This window comes from Triticum urartu, chromosome 5 (assembly GCF_003073215.2).
Source record: "Triticum urartu cultivar G1812 chromosome 5, Tu2.1, whole genome shotgun sequence".
Taxonomy (NCBI): domain Eukaryota; kingdom Viridiplantae; phylum Streptophyta; class Magnoliopsida; order Poales; family Poaceae; genus Triticum; species Triticum urartu.
Window position 1 is genome coordinate 60,588,837 of NC_053026.1, and position 19,341 is coordinate 60,608,177.

Sequence of the window (19,341 nt, forward strand, 5' to 3'; positions counted from 1 at the left end):
TCATGTAGTCGTCCGAGTCTATGGTATCGGGCTCGCTGCAAGAGCCGTGGCCAGACCTGGCCAAGGCTGAGGGGCGGAAGAGATTGGAAAGGAAGGGAAGGAGGCGGGAGGGAAGCGGAGAGTGCGAGAGGACTAAAGGTTTGACTAGGTTTCGTCACACAGACGCGGGTGGGGTTTTTGTGGGGCCATCAGGGGCCGATTCGACATGGTGGCAATGTCCGGGTGCGCCCGATCATCCATATTCGCTCTACATATGGGCTGGATATGAGCCACAAACACAATTCAGCTCCACCACCTCCTCCTCGTCACTACGTACTACTCAGAAGGGCAAAAGTTGCATGGTGGAAATGACAGAAGAAAGAATTGAGGTATTGGAAGCAAACCTAATTATCTGAGCGATTGTTGTGATGAAGGCATTGTCTCAGTGATACCCATGTGTTTCACTTCTCCGCACTGAAAAAGACCCATGCACCAGCTTGTGCTCATGTCCATGAAATTTAGATCTTCTTCTGTGGGGCCACACTATTTTTTCATGGAAATTTCCGAAGCTGCTCGCCAAGGGTTGAGATTTAACTATTGTTTGGCGTCCATTTTAGAGTTGTTGGATGTCTCATTTGAATGGAATCCCAAACGTCAGATTAATAATGTTGAGTGTGTATCTAAATCGAAATGCTTAGCTGGATGGTCGTTGATAGGAGATATCTTTTGTGTAGCAGTTCGTTGTTGATTGCATAGCGCACGACAACGACAGGTAAAACTGTACTCCCTCCATAGCTAAATATATAGAAGAAAACATCAACACCTATAATATTGAATAAATACATCATAAAAATATATCTAATGGTGAATATATTTATACTGATTTGATATTTTTATCTTAATATATTTTTTATATATGCTTGGTCAAATTTAGAAGACATTGACTTTTGAATATATTTATAAGCCAAATATAAATGAGAAAATGTGGTTTATATTTTGCCAATAAATTGAAAAACAATGATAGCTTATGAAAATACACCCAACAAGCCTCGGAAAAGCTAGATCATTTTTCTTGGAGGTAAATACATCAGGAGTCATAGAACTTGCACATAACGGTCGGTTTGATGCATAAACTTTGCAAAATACATGTTTTCGGTCATCAAATTTGCACGGGCGTGCAGATACGGTCTCATTCTACTATCCGGCTGTATCCAATGCATGTGTCGCATGCCAACATGGCGGGGGCCCACTGTCAGTGGCTGGTAGGGGTTGTGTGTTGGGCGCGCATTGGGTTTTCTTGTAGAAAATATCCTTGCATTTTTTTATTTGCGTAGAAGCCCCGCGAATAAAATTAAAATGCTAATTAGAGCCTGGCACGTACTGCATTTTTTTGTAAAACCCTTGCATTTTACTCCCTCAAATAAATTGAAAAACAATGATAGCTTATGAAAATACACCCAACAAGCCTCGGAAAAGCTAGATCATTTTTCTTGGAGGTAAATACATCAGGAGTCATAGAACTTGCACATAACGGTCGGTTTGATGCATAAACTTTGCAAAATACATGTTTTCGGTCATCAAATTTGCACGGGCGTGCAGATACGGTCTCATTCTACTATCCGGCTGTATCCAATGCATGTGTCGCATGCCAACATGGCGGGGGCCCACTGTCAGTGGCTGGTAGGGGTTGTGTGTTGGGCGCGCATTGGGTTTTCTTGTAGAAAATATCCTTGCATTTTTTTATTTGCGTAGAAGCCCCGCGAATAAAATTAAAATGCTAATTAGAGCCTGGCACGTACTGCATTTTTTTGTAAAACCCTTGCATTTTACTCCCTCAAATAAATTGAAAAATGCTAGTGCTGGCAAGGTTCGAACACACGAACCGCTTCTACTTGCAGCATGAGGATAGCCACCACATGAAATGATGGTTGACGTTTGATATGCACAACCAATATTTATATCCCTTTAATTAGGTCGGATAGTACAAATTAAGGTGGGAAGCTTAACCAAAAAAATAGGCCACTGTTTGACCTCATGGCCGCTCCCCTGTGCCCGTGGTTAAACCATCCTGACCACAAGGACAAATGCTGATATTAAAGGAGAAACAACATTTTAACATTTTATCTTGTCAGTTCTTCATGTCTACCCAAAATAATATTTATGTATTTATTTTCTAAAGGTTTTTCTTTGAGATAGTGAAACTTCCCTCAAGATGTAGCTTAACATGTAATATTACATGATTAGTATTTTTCAAATATATGATTTTGTATACATCAGAAATATTTTTGGCAAGATTAACATTCTTTGACAAAAACATTACATGTTTACCATTTGTTCAAATACACATTTAAAATATTCCAAATACACGATTAACATTATTAAAAATATAAGTTTTGATGTCTATTTTCTTAATACACATTATCCATTTTAGGTATACATCTAAAAACAATTTTACACACGTTTAAAATTATTCCAAAAATATGATTAATATTTTTTCAAATACAAGCTTTCGAAACTTTTTGCAAATACATACGAAATTTTTTTTGGATGTTATGAAACATTTTTTAAACTATATGAATGTTTTTTACATTGTATAAACATTTTAAAGATGTTTTTTTGAAATGCGTGAACATTTTTAAAATGCAACTTATGTTTTTTAATTACACAAATAAGTTTTTAAAAAAAAATCAATGTCGCGCTTCTATTTTTTTTTGTAACGCGTGATATGTCACAAACACAAGAATCTAAGTTATTCCTTATATAGAACAAGAAGAAATAACAACATGAAAAATGTTTATCCCTTCGGGACATTTTATGTTGACGTAGCCTGGTGCACTGGCGGAGGCCTCCAGTGGGCAAGGTATGGCGCGTGCCATACCTTGATCAGGTGCAAATTTTCTTTTATATGTACGCATCGTCTCCCTGGTCGCTCAGTCGCTGGCTATGCTAATTAGTGTGTCACGAAAATCGCTAAAGACCTGGAGAAAAACGCCCGTTTGGATGCCATCAGGTGGGCCACGAGCGGATGCAGGAGTCGCATCCCTTCGCACTTTGCACACACAGGTCGTTCACGAGCTAGATCGAAACGAAACGCAGACGACCAAACCTAGCACTCGGGAGCAATTTCGCTCGGCCAAACCTATCACGGCGGCGGCTGGCCAGGAGGACGGGACGGTCGATGGCGGGGCGGGGTGTCGAACAAGCAGGTGGCCGGGCGCTGCCGCGCCGGGCGCACTGCGGCGGCTGAGGGTTGGGGCTGGCAGGCGGCGTCAAGGAGTAACGGCGCAGCGTCATTCTCTCGGGGCAGCGTCGCAGCGAGCTTTGAGTCCATCACGGGCTCACGGCCGTCGGCTGGTGCAGTGAATGTAGAGGGAAGGAAAGAGGCTAGTAAAGCCAATGGAAAACGGGGAGGCAGAGGTATATTTTTCTGAAATTGAACAATCTATATCATGCAATTATAGTGATTTCAGACTTTCAGTGATAATGGCACCACCATTGCGTGGGTCTTCTAGACGCTAGTGAAATCTTCTTTATCGGTATGTTTTAGGTTGTTTTTCTATTGAAAACATTTTCAATGTATTTGGTTTTTTATTTGTACCGTGCATTGTTAGTGTGTATTGACTGTTTTAATTCACACCAAAAAGTTCTTTGCTTAAATTTCGCCACACCTTAATTTTGTTTCGTCCTCCGCCTCTGGCCTGGTGGTTAGCTTATAGTTATTAAGGGTAACCACGAGGCCAGATGTTCGAGCCGCGGGGCTCTTTTTTGGGTGTTAGATTATATTTATTTTTAAGTTTTTTTGTCCGTGTGGAAAGGATATAAAGATTAATTGTGCTTTCAAAACGTGACCAATCACCGGCCTTTCAGTTGTCCACGCGGGCCTACTAGCAGTAGGTCATGGGTCCGAAACCCCACTATTGCCCTTTTTTCCATTTTATTTATTACTTTGGACACTCAATACGTAAGTAAGAAAACTGGGGGCTTTTCTATAAATATACCATGCGACAACAGCTGACAGCGGGCCATGCCCATGCTGGCTGTCCACACAGGCCACAGATACGTCCGTGTACGCAATATGTGACCGTATTTGCACGCTGATGCAAAGTTTGATGACCACAAACACGTATTTTGTAAGTTTATGCATCAAACTGATCGTCACGTGAACTTCAAATTTACAGAAATTTTGCAAAAAAAAAGTAAACTCTTCCATTGAAGGTTTTTTTATTTTTAGGCTAGTTGAATAGTTTTGATTAAGGTTTTATTAGTTTATTACTCGAAACTAAATCAAGGATTTTCAGGATACTTCCTTCGTGGAATAAGATATTGGATCCTCGAGTGATCTCCTTTTCTTGTTGCTTCATAAGAGTGAATCGAATAGATTCAATTCGCGTTATAAGAGTAAAAATTCCGCGGGTCCTTTCCGCTCTAATCAGATAAAGGGGGGTAAGGACCCGCTAATCGTATTTTAAAATTATCAAATCGAATCTCAATTAAAAACCAATTCAAATTCATATAATAAAAGAATAAGGAAACACTACCTCACCCCTATTGATAACCATTTTGGCCACTACCGTCAAAACAAACCCTGACAATTTAAAACAAACCTTCCAAGTACTTAAAGAACTTAAATACTCTTTAATAGATGAAAATAAAAGGATTTCTAATTTCAATAGTAATCGCAAGTTCTATGACTTCTGGTGTATTTATCTCTTTTTCTTGGCTTCTTGGAGCTCAATTGACAAGCACAGGATGCATTCTAAAAAAATTGTGCCAAAGTTGTGCACGCCCAAAGAATCGGTCATAGTGGGAGCAAAAAAACAATCGCTATCAATTTCTTTCACCTATCTGGCTATCCCTCATCTTTCAGGAAATTATAAAGCCTACTTGATAGCTAAGTTGCCAAAATCTGCCATCTTCCAGGTTGTACGAGATTTTTTCTATGTGGGACCAACACTGTATCTTTGCTTTGGCTGCAAGTTCAGCCACTCAACATGCGGGAGGATGCGACCATCCCAAGAGCAAAATTGATATAATAAGAAATTATTATTTTTGCGGGGAGATCTAATAAGAAATTCAATGGTGACTCACACACTTGGAAGTCCCGAGATAGTCATTGTACACACATAAGCAAGTACTACGCTCCAGGGCGGAGCCAGGGGGACGAGCAAGGGCCTCCCCCCTCCTGTTGGGGAACGTAATAATTTTAAAATTTTCCTACGCACATGCAAGATCATGGTGATGCATAGCAACGAGAGGGGAGAGTGTGATCTACGTACCCTTGTACATCGACAACGGAAGCGTTAACTTGGTTGATGTAGTCGTACGTCTCCACGGCCCGACCGATCAAGCACCGAAACTACGGCACCTCCGAGTTCTAGCACACGTTCAGCTCGATGACGATCCCCGGACTCCGATCCAGCAAAGTGTCGGGGAAGAGTTCCGTCAGCACGACGGCGTGGTGACGATCTTGATGTACTACCGTCGCAGGGCTTCGCCTAAGCACCGCTACAATATTATCGAGGACTATGGTGGAAGGGGGCACCGCACACGGCTAAGAATATAATCACGTGGATCAACTTGTTTGTCTAGGGGTGCCCCCTGCCCCCGTATATAAAGAAACAAGGGGAGGAGGCCGGCCAGCCCTATAGGCGCGCCAAGGAGGAGTCCTCCTCCTAGTAGGAGTAGGACTCCTACTAGGAGGGGGAAGGAAGTGGGGAGGGAGAGGGAAAGGGGGGCGCCGCCCCCCCTCTCCTAGTCCAATTCGGACCAGGGGGGAGGAGGCGCGCGGCCCACCTTTGGCTGCCCCTCTCTCTTTCCACTAAGGCCCATATGGCCCATTACTTCTCCCCGGGGGGGGGGGGGTCCGGTAACCCTCCGGCTCTCAGGTTTTCTCCGAAATCACCCGGAACACTTCCGGTGTCCGAATATAGCCGTTCAATATATCAATCTTTATGTCTCGACCATTTCGAGACTCCTCGTCATGTCCGTGATCACATCCGGGACTCCGAACTAACTTCGGTACATCAAAACTCATAAACTCATAATATAACTGTCATCGAAACCTTAAGCGTGCGGACCCTACGGGTTTGAGAACAATGTAGACATGACCGAGACACGTCTCCGGTCAATAACCAATAGCGGAACCTGGATGCTCATATTGGCTCCTACATATTCTACGAAGATCTTTATCGGTCAGACCGCATAACAACATACGTCGTTCCCTTTGTCATCGGTATGTTACTTGCCCGAGATTCGATCTTCGGTATCTCAATACCTAGTTCAATCTCGTTACCGGCAAGTCTCTTTACTCGTTCTTTAATACATCATCCCACAACTAACTCATTAGTTGCAATGCTTGCAAGGCTTAAGTGATGTGCATTACCGAGAGGGCCCAGAGATACCTCTCCGACAATCGGAGTGACAAATCCTAATCTCGAAATACGCCAACCCAACATGTACCTTTGGAGACACCTGTAGAGCTCCTTTATAATCACCCAGTTACGTTGTGACGTTTGGTAGCACACAAAGTGTTCCTTGGGTAACGCCAGGGTTTTCCCAGTCACGACGTTGTAAAACGACGGCCAGTGAATTGTAATACGACTCACTATAGGGCGAATTCGAGCTCGGTACCCGGGGATCATTTAACTAATGATGTGATCCCGTTAATCAAATAGCAACTCTTTGTCCATGGTTAGGAAACATAACCATCTTTGATTAACGAGCTAGTCAAGTAGAGGCATACTAGTGACACTCTGTTTGTCTATGTATTTACACATGTATTATGTTTCCGGTTAATACAATTCTAGCATGAATAATAAACTTTTATCATGATATAAGGAAATAAATAATAACTTTATTATTGCCTCTAGGGCATATTTCCTTCAGTCTCCCACTTGCACTAGAGTCAATAATCTAGATTACACAGTAATGATTCTAACACCCATGGAGGCTTGGTGTTGATCATGTTTTGCTCGTGGAAGAGGCTTAGTCAACGGGTCTGCAACATTCAGATCCGTATGTATCTTGCAAATCTCTATGTCTCCCACCTGGACTAGATCCCGGATGGAATTGAAGCGTCTCTTGATGTGCTTGGTTCTCTTGTGAAATCTGGTTTCCTTCGCCAAGGCAATTGCACCAGTATTGTCACAAAAGATTTTCATTGGACCCGATGCACTAGGTATGACACCTAGATCGGATATGAACTCCTTCATCCAGACTCCTTCATTTGCTGCTTCTAAAGCAGCTATGTATTCCGCTTCACACGTAGATCCCGCCACAACACTTTGTTTAGAACTGCACCAACTGACAGCTCCACCGTTTAATGTAAACACGTATCCGGTTTGCGATTTAGAATTGTCCGGATCAGTGTCAAAGCTTGCATCAACGTAACCGTTTACGATGAGCTCTTTGTCACCTCCATATACGAGAAACATATCCTTAGTCCTTTGCAGGTACTTCAGGATGTTCTTGACCGCTGTCCAGTGATCCACTCCTGGATTACTTTGGTACCTCCCTGCTAGACTTATAGCAAGGCACACATCAGGTCTGGTACACAGCATTGCATACATGATAGAGCCTATGGCTGAAGCATAGGGAACATCTTTCATTTTCTCTCTATCTTCTGTAGTGGTCGGGCATTGAGTCTGACTCAACTTCACACCTTGTAACACAGGCAAGAACCCTTTCTTTGCTTGATCCATTTTGAACTTTTCAAAACTTTGTCAAAGTATGTGCTTTGTGAAAGTCCAATTAGGCGTCTTGATCTATCTCTATAGATCTTAATGCCTAATATGTAAGCAGCTTCACCGAGGTCTTTCATTGAAAAACTCTTATTCAAGTATCCCTTTATGTTATCCAGAAATTCTATATCATTTCCAATCAGTAATATGTCATCCACATATAATATCAAAAATGCTACAGAGCTCCCACTCACTTTCTTGTAAATACAGGCTTCTCCAAAAGTCTGTATAAAACCAAATGCTTTGATCACACTATCAAAGTGTTTATTCCAACTCCGAGAGGCTTGCACCAGTCCATAAATGGATCGCTGGAGCTTGCACACTTTGTTAGCTCCCTTTGGATCGACAAAACCTTCCGGTTGCATCATATACAACTCTTCTTCCAGAAATCCATTCAGGAATGCAGTTTTGACATCCATCTGCCAAATTTCATAATCATAAAATGCGGCAATTGCTAACATGATTCGGACAGACTTAAGCATCGCTACGGGTGAGAAGGTCTCATCGTAGTCAACCCCTTGAACTTGCCGAAACCCTTTTGCGACAAGTCGAGCTTTGTAGACAGTAATATTACCGTCGGCGTCAGTCTTCTTCTTGAAGATCCATTTATTCTCAATTGCTTGCCGATCATTGGGCAAGTCAACCAAAGTCCACACTTTGTTCTCATACATGGATCCCATCTCAGATTTCATGGCTTCAAGCCATTTTGTGGAATCTGGGCTCACCATCGCTTCTTCATAGTTCGTAGGTTCATCATGATCTAGTAGCATGACTTCCAGAACTGGATTACCGTACCACTCTGGCGCGGATCTCACTCTGATTGATCTACGAGGTTCAGTAGTATCTTGTTCTGAAGTTTCATGATCATTATCATTAGCTTCCTCACTAATTGGTGTAGGTGTCACAGAAACAGTTTTCTGTGATGCACTACTTTCTAATAAGGGAGCAGGTACAGTTACCTCATCAAGTTCTACTTTCCTCCCACTCACTTCTTTCGAGAGAAACTCCTTCTCTAGAAAGTTTCCGAACTTAGCAACAAAAGTCTTGCCTTCGGATCTGTGATAGAAGGTGTATCCAATAGTCTCCTTTGGATATCCTATGAAGACACATTTCTCCGATTTGGGTTCGAGCTTATCAGGTTGAAGCTTTTTCACATAAGCATCGCAGCCCCAAACTTTCAGAAACGACGACTTTGGTTTCTTACCAAACCATAGTTCATAAGGTGTCATCTCAACGGATTTTGATGGTGCCCTATTTAACGTGAATGCGGTCGTCTCCAAAGCATAACCCCAAAACGATAGCGGTAAATCAGTAAGAGACATCATAGATCGCACCATATCTAGTAAAGTATGATTATGACGTTCGGACACACCATTACGCTGTGGTGTTCCGGGTGGCGTGAGTTGCGAAACTATTCCGCATTATTTCAAATGTACACCAAACTCGTAACTCAAATATTCTCCTCCACGATCAGATCATAGAAACTTTATTTTCTTGTTAAGATGATTTTCAACTTCACTCTGAAATTCTTTGAACTTTTCAAATGTTTCAAACTTATATTTCATTAAGTAGATATACCCATATCTGCTTAAGTCATCTGTGAAGGTGAGAAAATAACGATATCCGCCACGAGCCTCAATATTCATCGGACCACATACATCTGTATGTATGATTTCCAACAAATCTGTTGCTCTCTCCATAGTACCGGAGAACGGCGTTTTAGTCATCTTGCCCATGAGGCACGGTTCGCAAGTACCAAGTGATTCATAATCAAGTGGTTCCAAAAGTCCATCAGTATGGAGTTTCTTCATGCGCTTTACACCGATATGACCTAAACGGCAGTGCCACAAATAAGTTGCACTATCATTATCAACTCTGCATCTTTTGGCTTCAACATTATGAATATGTGTGTTACTACTATCGAGATTCAATAAGAATAGACCACTCTTCAAGGGTGCATGACCATAAAAGATATTACTCATATAAATAGAACAACCATTATTCTCTGATTTAAATGAATAACCGTCTCGCATCAAACAAGATCCAGATATAATGTTCATGCTTAACGCTGGCACCAAATAACAATTATTTAGGTCTAATATTAATCCCGAAGGTAGATGTAGAGGTAGCGTGCCGACCGCGATCACATCGACTTTGGAACCGTTTCCCACACGCATCGTCACCTCGTCCTTAGCCAATCTTCGCTTAATTCGTAGTCCCTGTTTCGAGTTGCAAATATTAGCAACAGAACCAGTATCAAATACCCAGGTGCTACTGCGAGTAGTAGTAAGGTACACATCAATAACATGTATATCACATATACCTTTGTTCACCTTGCCATCCTTCTTATCCGCCAAATACTTGGGGCAGTTCCGCTTCCAGTGACCAGTCTGCTTGCAGTAGAAGCACTCAGTTTCAGGCTTAGGTCCAGACTTGGGTTTCTTCTCTTGAGCAGCAACTTGCTTGCTGTTCTTCTTGAAGTTCCCCTTCTTCTTCCCTTTGCCCTTTTTCTTGAAACTAGTGGTCTTGTTGACCATCAACACTTGATGCTCCTTTTTGATTTCTACCTCTGCAACTTTCAGCATTGCGAAGAGCTCGGGAATAGTCTTATTCATCCCTTGCATATTATAGTTCATCACGAAGCTCTTGTAGCTTGGTGGCAGTGATTGGAGAATTCTGTCAATGACGCAATCATCTGGAAGATTAACTCCCATTTGAATCAAGTGATTATTATACCCAGACATTTTGAGTATATGCTCACAGACAGAACTGTTCTCCTCCATCTTGCAGCTATAGAACTTATTGGAGACTTCATATCTCTCAATCCGGGCATTTGCTTGAAATATTAACTTCAACTCCTGGAACATCTCATATGATCCATGACGTTCAAAACGTCGTTGAAGTCCCGGTTCTAAGCCATAAAGCATGACACACTCAACTATCGAGTAGTCATCAGCTTTGCTCTGCCAGACGTTCACAACATCTGATGTTGCTCCAGCAGCAGGCCTGGCACCCAGCGGTGCTTCCAGGACGTAATTCTTCTGTGCAGCAATGAGGATAATCCTCAAGTTACGGACCCAGTCCGTGTAATTGCTACCATCATCTTTCAACTTTGCTTTCTCAAGGAACGCATTAAAATTCAACGGAACAACAGCACGGGCCATTTATCTACAATCATACATAAACAAGCAAGATACTATCAGGTACTAAGTTCATGATAATTTTAAGTTCAATTAATCATATTACTTAAAGAACTCCCACTTAGATAGACATCCCTCTAATCCTCTAAGTGATTACGTGATCCAAATCAACTAAACCATGTCCGATCATCACGTGAGATGGAGTAGTTTCATTGGTGAACATCACTATGTTGATCATATCTACTATATGATTCACGCTCGACCTTTCGGTCTCCGTGTTCCGAGGCCATATCTGTATATGCTTGGCTCGTCAAGTATAACCTGAGTATTCCGCGTGTGCAACTGTTTTGCACCCGTTGTATTTGAACGTAGAGCCTATCACACCCGATCATCACGTGGTGTCTCAGCACGAAGAACTTTCGCAACGGTGCATACTCAGGGAGAACACTTCTTGATAATTTAGTGAGAGATCATCTTATAATGCTACCGTCAATCAAAGCAAGATAAGATGCATAAAAGATAAACATCACATGCAATCAATATAAGTGATATGATATGGCCATCATCATCTTGTGCTTGTGATCTCCATCTCCGAAGCACCGTCGTGATCACCATCGTCACCGGCGCGACACCTTGATCTCCATCGTAGCATCGTTGTCGTCTCGCCAATCTTATGCTTCCACGACTATCGCTACCGCTTAGTGATAAAGTAAAGCATTACAGCGCGATTGCATTGCATACAATAAAGCGACAACCATATGGCTCCTGCCAGTTGCCGATAACTCGGTTACAAAACATGATCATCTCATACAATAAAATTTAGCATCATGTCTTGACCATATCACATCACAACATGCCCTGCAAAAACAAGTTAGACGTCCTCTACTTTGTTGTTGCAAGTTTTACGTGGCTGCTATGGGCTTAAGCAAGAACCAATCTTACCTACGCATCAAAACCACAACGATAGTTTGTCAAGTTGGTGCTGTTTTAACCTTCGCAAGGACCGGGCGTAGCCACACTCGGTTCAACTAAAGTTGGAGAAATTGTCACCCGCTAGCCACCTATGTGCAAAGCACGTCGGGAGAACCGGTCTCGCGTAAGCGTACGCGTAATGTCGGTCCGGGCCGCTTCGTCCAACAATACCGCCGAACCAAAGTATGACATGCTAGTAAGCAGTATGACTTATATCGCCCACAACTCACTTGTGTTCTACTCGTGCATATAACATCAACATATAAAACCTAGGCTCGGATGCCACTGTTGGGGAACGTAGTAATTTCAAAATTTTCCTACGCACACGTAAGATCATGGTGATGCATAGCAACGAGAGGGAGAGAGTGTGATCTACGTACCCTTGTAGATCGACAACGGAAGCGTTAACTTGGTTGATGTAGTCGTACATCTCCACGGCCCGACCGATCAAGCACCGAAACTACGGCACCTCCGAGTTCTAGCACACGTTCAGCTCGATGACGATCCCCGGACTCCGATCCAGCAAAGTGTCGGGGAAGAGTTCCGTCAGCACGACGGCGTGGTGACGATCTTGATGTACTACCGTCGCAGGGCTTCGCCTAAGCACCGCTACAATATTATCGAGGACTATGGTGGAAGGGGGCACCGCACACGGCTAAGAATATGATCATGTGGATCAACTTGTTTGTCTAGGGGTGCCCCCTGCGCTTGTATATAAAGGGAGCAAGGGGAGGAGGCCGGCCGGCCCTATAGGCGCGCCAAGGAGGAGTCCTCCTCCTAGTAGGAGGGGGAAGGAAGTGGGGAGGGAGAGGGAAAGGGGGGCGCCGCCCCCCCTCTCCTAGTCCAATTCGGACCAGGGGGGGAGGAGGCGCGCGGCCCACCTTTGGCTGCCCCTCTCTCTCTCCACTAAGGCCGATATGGCCCATTACTTCTCGGGGGGGGGGTTCCGGTAACCCTCCGGCTCTCCGGTTTTCTCCGAAATCACCCGGAACACTTCCGGTGTCCGAATATAGCCGTCCAATATATCAATCTTTATGTCTCGACCATTTCGAGACTCCTCGTCATGTCCGTGATCACATCCGGGACTCCGAACTAACTTCGGTACATCAAAACTCATAAACTCATAATATAACTGTCATCGAAACCTTAAGCGTGTAGACCCTACGGGTTCGAGAACAATGTAGACATGACCGAGACACGTCTCCGGTCAATAACCAATAGCGGAACCTGGATGCTCATATTGGCTCCTACATATTCTACAAAGATCTTTATCGGTCAGACCGCATAACAACATACGTCGTTCCCTTTGTCATCGGTATGTTACTTGCCCGAGATTCGATCGTCGGTATCTCAATACCTAGTTCAATCTCGTTACCGGCAAGTCTGTTTACTCGTTCTGTAATACATCATCCCGCAACTAACTCATTAGTTGCAATGCTTGCAAGGCTTAAGTGATGTGCATTACCGAGAGGGCCCAGAGATACCTCTCCGACAATCGGAGTGACAAATCCTAATCTCGAAATACGCCAACCCAACATGTGCCTTTGGAGACACCTATAGAGCACCTTTATAATCACCCAGTTACGTTGTGATGTTTGGTAGCACACAAAGTGTTCCTCTGGCAAACGGGAGTTGCATAATCTCATAGTCATAGGAACATGTATAAGTCATGAAGAAAGCAATAGCAACATACTAAACGATCGGGTGCCAAGCTAATGGAATGGGTCATGTCAATCAGATCATTCAACTAATGATGTGATCCCGTTAATCAAATAACAACTCTTTGTCCATGGTTAGGAAACATAACCATCTTTGATTAACGAGCTAGTCAAGTAGAGGCATACTAGTGACACTCTGTTTGTCTATGTATTTACACATGTATTATGTTTCCGGTTAATACAATTCTAGCATGAATAATAAACTTTTATCATGATATAAGGAAATAAATAATAACTTTATTATTGCCCCTAGGGCATATTTCCTTCACCCCCCACCCCCCAACGATCGACAATTTTAGTAGGAACGACGAGTAATTACCAACGAGATTAGATCGATATACGTACTCCCCCCCCTTACTCGAATCCTGGCTCCGCCACTGCTACGCTCAAAATATATTATGTTCTACAAAACTATAGTTAACCGTCCATGATTAAACTATATTTTGATATGTTTGATAACTAGATCTTGTATGAAAAACAATTTGAAAGTGTAAATATTTTGATTCATATTTCTTAAATGTTCATACAAAAATTGGGCATTTCGTAAAATCAAAACGTTATTCTTTAGGTGTTGGGTAATTTATCGGTTCTTGAAAACACACTACCACCACCACCATGTCAGTGTAGAGCTGTCATAAAGCAGCGAATCTCATAAAGTTCCTACCAAGACTCCACCAGGGGGTGGCATTAGATGCGCCGCACGCGCACACACATACACACACTTGAGGGTGCACATGAGATAAATCTGCCAAGTATCACATAGTTTTTGGTGCAGCTTTTGTGCACAAATATTGGCAACATGATTTGAGTTAGACACCAAAGTTGATTTTCGGATAAAATATATTCCAAAAGTGTGTGTTCGTTGTTCAATATTAATTTATAGATCTATTGTCTTTAAAAAAATGTTGAATTCAACATACTACTGATTTATGCATCTTACCAAAAGTGAGTTCATGTTGGTGGCAGATAAAATATCAAAGAGTGCTTAGATTCGAAGCAAAAGTCTAGGAAAGCTTAATAAAAAGGCCTATAACTTTGTATTCACATTAATGACAATTCCGAAAGTCCAGACCAAGCGTCCTTGTCGATTTCATTCATCTCTCCATGTTGCAAAAGATCTAATGAGCTTGGTTGCAAGCTAAGTGGTCAGAATCTCTCTATTTCAAGGTGCTCTTATCCATGAAATGTGGATCTTTTTTGTGGTGGGCTCACACCATATCTTTCTCATGGCTACCAAGCTTTCCAGATCAGCAAACATATGTAAAATCATTGTATTGAGTTTGGGACACATTGCATTCGCTGCCAAGAAGCCATGTTGCACCCATTGACTACCATGACACAGACATGGGCAGCTGAGCTAGCCAAATCCATGCCACGTATCACATTACCAAGGTGATAAGCTGAGATGTGTCCTTGATATTATTTCAGTACCGACTTTGCCATCTAGTCAAAGATGCTTCGAGGAAAATGAGGGTAGAAAGGTTTTGTGAGAGCAACATGCAGACCTTGATATTTTTTTGGTATTATCCATGACTTTACATCAACGATCAAAATGTACACATATGCGCCTCCAGTGTCCGACAAAATAGTTGTGGTTTTGGGGCCAACGCGTTGTGTGCACCAGGGCCGGCCCTAAGGGGGGGCAGGGGGGCGGCTGCCCCGGGCCCCCAAAATCCAGGGGCCCCTCCGAGTCAGCCGTAGTATATGCAGGTAGCCCATTAGCATTTAGCTTTGTAGAAAAATTAGCCCGAGTAGAGTCACAGAGAGGAAGGGACATAATTAAGGTATAGGTATCTGCAGGCAAGAAAAAAGGCAAACCGCGTAATCACCTCGTCTCGTCTTCCCTACGATCATGAGACGTGAGTTCGCACGATCCCTTAATTTCCTATTCCCTGTTCCATTGGCTCCCAGACTCCCTATCACAAATGCATCTCTAGCCAGCACACAGTTCTCCAGGCGCTGGACGCAACGATGCACACGCGCCCAAACCCTCACAATTCACATCGTGGCTTCGTCGAGTGTCCACATCATCTCCGGATGTTGGGAACACACGATCGACTCCAGATCCCGCCGGAAGTCCACATCGTGGCTTCGTCGAGTGTCCGATCACCAACACCGATCCGATCAATTCCAGGTATAAACTGTTATTACCCCCGGATCCGGATGAGTAAAAGGGTGTAATCTTTGTGGGATATTGGGAATTTGGGACTACCTATAATGCTATTTTGACTAGAGATGTCATGAGTATAAGATGATGGGCCGGCAACCCCAAATGTTCTTTCTGTTGGAACAGAGAGACTTCAAATCACCTGTTCTTCACATGTCCTGTGGCCAGGGTGGTCTGGAGGACGGTGGGGTGTGTTCTGGGTACGGACACATGTTCGAACAATATTTGGCAATACTTTTCATGGTGCTACGTTTTCCTTCCAGATGGAGGAAAGTTTTACACATTTGTGCTTGCAGCCGTGTGCTGGGCTATATGGAATTGCCGAAACCAAGCTACCTTTGAACAGAAAAAATTAAAGACTCCTCTCGCTGTGATTTATTCTGCTTGTGGTTTCATCTCTTATTGGGCAGGGATGATGACTGGGACGGACCGGGAGGCGATGGAGAGAGGATCAAAAATGCTAAGAGCCAGCGCATCAAACATGATGAGGATTTGTGCGGCTTCAAGCAAGATGGAGCAGGACTGAAGGAAGAGGATCGGTGCCTGAGCTGGGTCATGTTAATCTCGTCTTGGTCGTGTGCCTTGGTCTTGATCTGTGGTCTTGCTGCTCCTGTGTGAGCGCTCTCATTCTGCTCCTGCGTGAGCTCTTTTGCTGTATCAAAACCTCGCTGAATGATATCGTTTAGGGCTAGTTTTGTGTTTGGGTGTCCTTGGATTTTCGCCCCACGGTAAGCTGCTCGAGGACGAGTGCTTACAGTGGGTTTCCCAAGGATGTGTTGAACTCGCTTTCCCCTTTCTCGACTCCTTAGTAACTGCAATGGTGAAAACTTTGTATTTCCGTTATGTCAAAGTAATGGAAAGGGGTTATGCCCGGTTCAAAAAAAAAATATAATTTCCCTTCAATAATTAGCAGGAATCAACATTGTTGCTAATTAAATAATTTACCTTCTCATACAAGATGCATAGCATGTTTTAACTTCTGGTGCAATTTATTTTATTTCAGCTCCCTGTGTTATCCCGTCGTCCAGAAAGTATGCATGCGGTAACCAAACAAAAAAAGAAACATGAGGTTGACTTCATACAATCACAAAGTGGTGATTTACAATTTTCTCAAGGAATACTAGTGCTTTTGTTAACCGAGATGCCGAGTCCACGATAGTTGCCACGGATGAGAAGAATTGATAAGGAATTGCAGGATGGGATTGACAATGACCACATCGTAAGTGACTTTTAATAAAGGTAATACATACTCACTCCGTCTCATAATATAGGACGTTTTTTGGCACTACATTAGTGTCAAAAAATGTCTTACATTACAGGACGAAGGGAGTACAAATTATTCGATATGAATACTGATTCGAATGCATTTTCAGTGTTTATTTGTAACATTATATATAGACATGGATTCGAAATTAATGATATGATGGATATACAAAGGGCCCCACAAACATAATTTCGCCCCGGGCCCCCAAATTCTCAGGACCGGCCCTGGTGTGCACCAAGGGTTTTAGGCTCACTCAATGCACTATACCCCTAATTAACTGTTCACAAAAATTGTAAAAACCAAAAACTGGATATCATTCACACAAAGAATTTGTTTGTTGTTCTATTTTATTTTCAGACGCATAGATTGAATTTTGAGCTGAAATATCACTACACATAGATACCAATCCTTCCATCCCATAATGTAAGTGTCAAAAAACGTCTTACTTATGGAATAGAGGAAGTACAGTACACGCTAAGTGAATGTCATAAGTAAAACCTAGAGCTTTGAATGCTTTCTCCAACTACGAAGTATGGAAATCGAGTGAACCCAAAGGCACCCCCGTCCCGGTTTAGGCAAGGTCATATTTTTTTTTTATACTGTATATGCAGTAACCGATCCTATAAAAACAAGCAGAGACAAATGTCATTTTCAGATTCATTCGCCGCCACCAAGTTGCAAAAATATCACAAACCTACATAGTTAAATTTGCCATGCTTTTTACAATGTTACAAATAAACACTTACATTAAATTTGCCATGCTTTTTACAATAAATTTGCCATGGCAACTTAAGCTAAAATTTGCCGTGTGAATAGAAGTATTTTTGCCATGGCACAAATATGGAGTAAAATTTGCTAAACAAGGGCATGACAAAAGCTGTGGATGTTCTTAACATTCAGAAAATTTGCCATCGTCAACTACAATTTTTTTTGCCATGTTTAATTATAAAATTTGCCATGCATCGTAAACTTTATTTGCCATGGCCATTTACTAAAAATTGCCATCGTCTTGTCTAAAAAAATGTTGCCATGCAAAATACATGAAACAAAAAAATGCCATGATCTGCAAACTAAAATTGCCATGATCAATTTCTAAACTTACCAAGATCAAATAAAAAAAAGTTGCCATGGTTAACTAATGAGAAATTGAAACATGCCATCATCTATGAACCAAAATTTGCCATGGTCAATTACTAAATTTACCATGATCAAATGAAAAATAGAGTTGCCATGGTTAAATTAAGAAATTTGCGATGACACCTGAACTAAATTTCCCATCGTTATTTGCCAAAATTTGCCCTCGTCTTGGCAATAAAAGTAAATTTGCCATGTCAAATAAAAAATTTAAATTGCCATGGCAATAAAAAATGTTTGCCCATATTATGCTCGATCAATGATTATAGACTTTGTTTCTTCTTCAATTGCATGGCCATATGTACTGAACCAATCAACCAAACATTCATACAAGGACTCGACGGATCACTCGGACAGTAAAATGAACATGACATTACTGAACTAAAACAAAGATTGTCTCAAACGATCAATTAGATTTGATTGAATCAGCATGGAAGCAATATCGGACCAGGTGGATTAGCAGCAATTATGAATGTCTGATATGCTTGGCACTCTATTCTACTACTTGTACTGAATGGCAGTGCAAAAACACAATTGACACAAAAGTATGGCAAAATACTGAAACAACATTGGTGGACTAGATTGATCAATCAGACTTGCGGCTTCAACAAAAATCGCAGCGATGAGATGGATGGATGCATATTGTACCTCGAGCAAGCCCCAAATGGAGGGGTCGACGGCTGACAAAGCCGTTGATACACTCGGAGCAGAAGCAGGAGCGGCTGCACCTGAAAACAGAAGCGGAAGCGACTGCCACCGCCACTGGACGTCCTCCATAGACGCTGGCTCTCCTCTGCGACCGTGTGCGACGACGGGAGCACCCAGCCCTCGGCCCCATCACCAGCCGCTCCTTCTCCTCGAGTGTCGTGGCCGCCTCCATATCTGTCGGCTACGTAGCCGCCCGATGCAGCCATCCCACATCCTCATCGCCGCACTCGCGCGACCCGGCAACACGACGCCACGAATGGGTCCCCACCGACCACGTTGTCGCGCCAGGATGTGGGTGGCGGGCGCGACCGGCAGCGCCACGCTGCTCGCACTCCCGGACGCGGCATGCGCGCGCGCGGTGCCGGACGGTGCTCTCGACGTGCAGGACGAGCTCCCAATTCGTCGGAATAGCTTCTGCCGGCCGCCACCTCCCTCCCGCCGACCGCATCCTTGCCGCCGCCCCCTCCCGCAGGGCCGCAACGCCGTGCCAGGCGGGCGTCACCCTATCGCAGGGACGCAG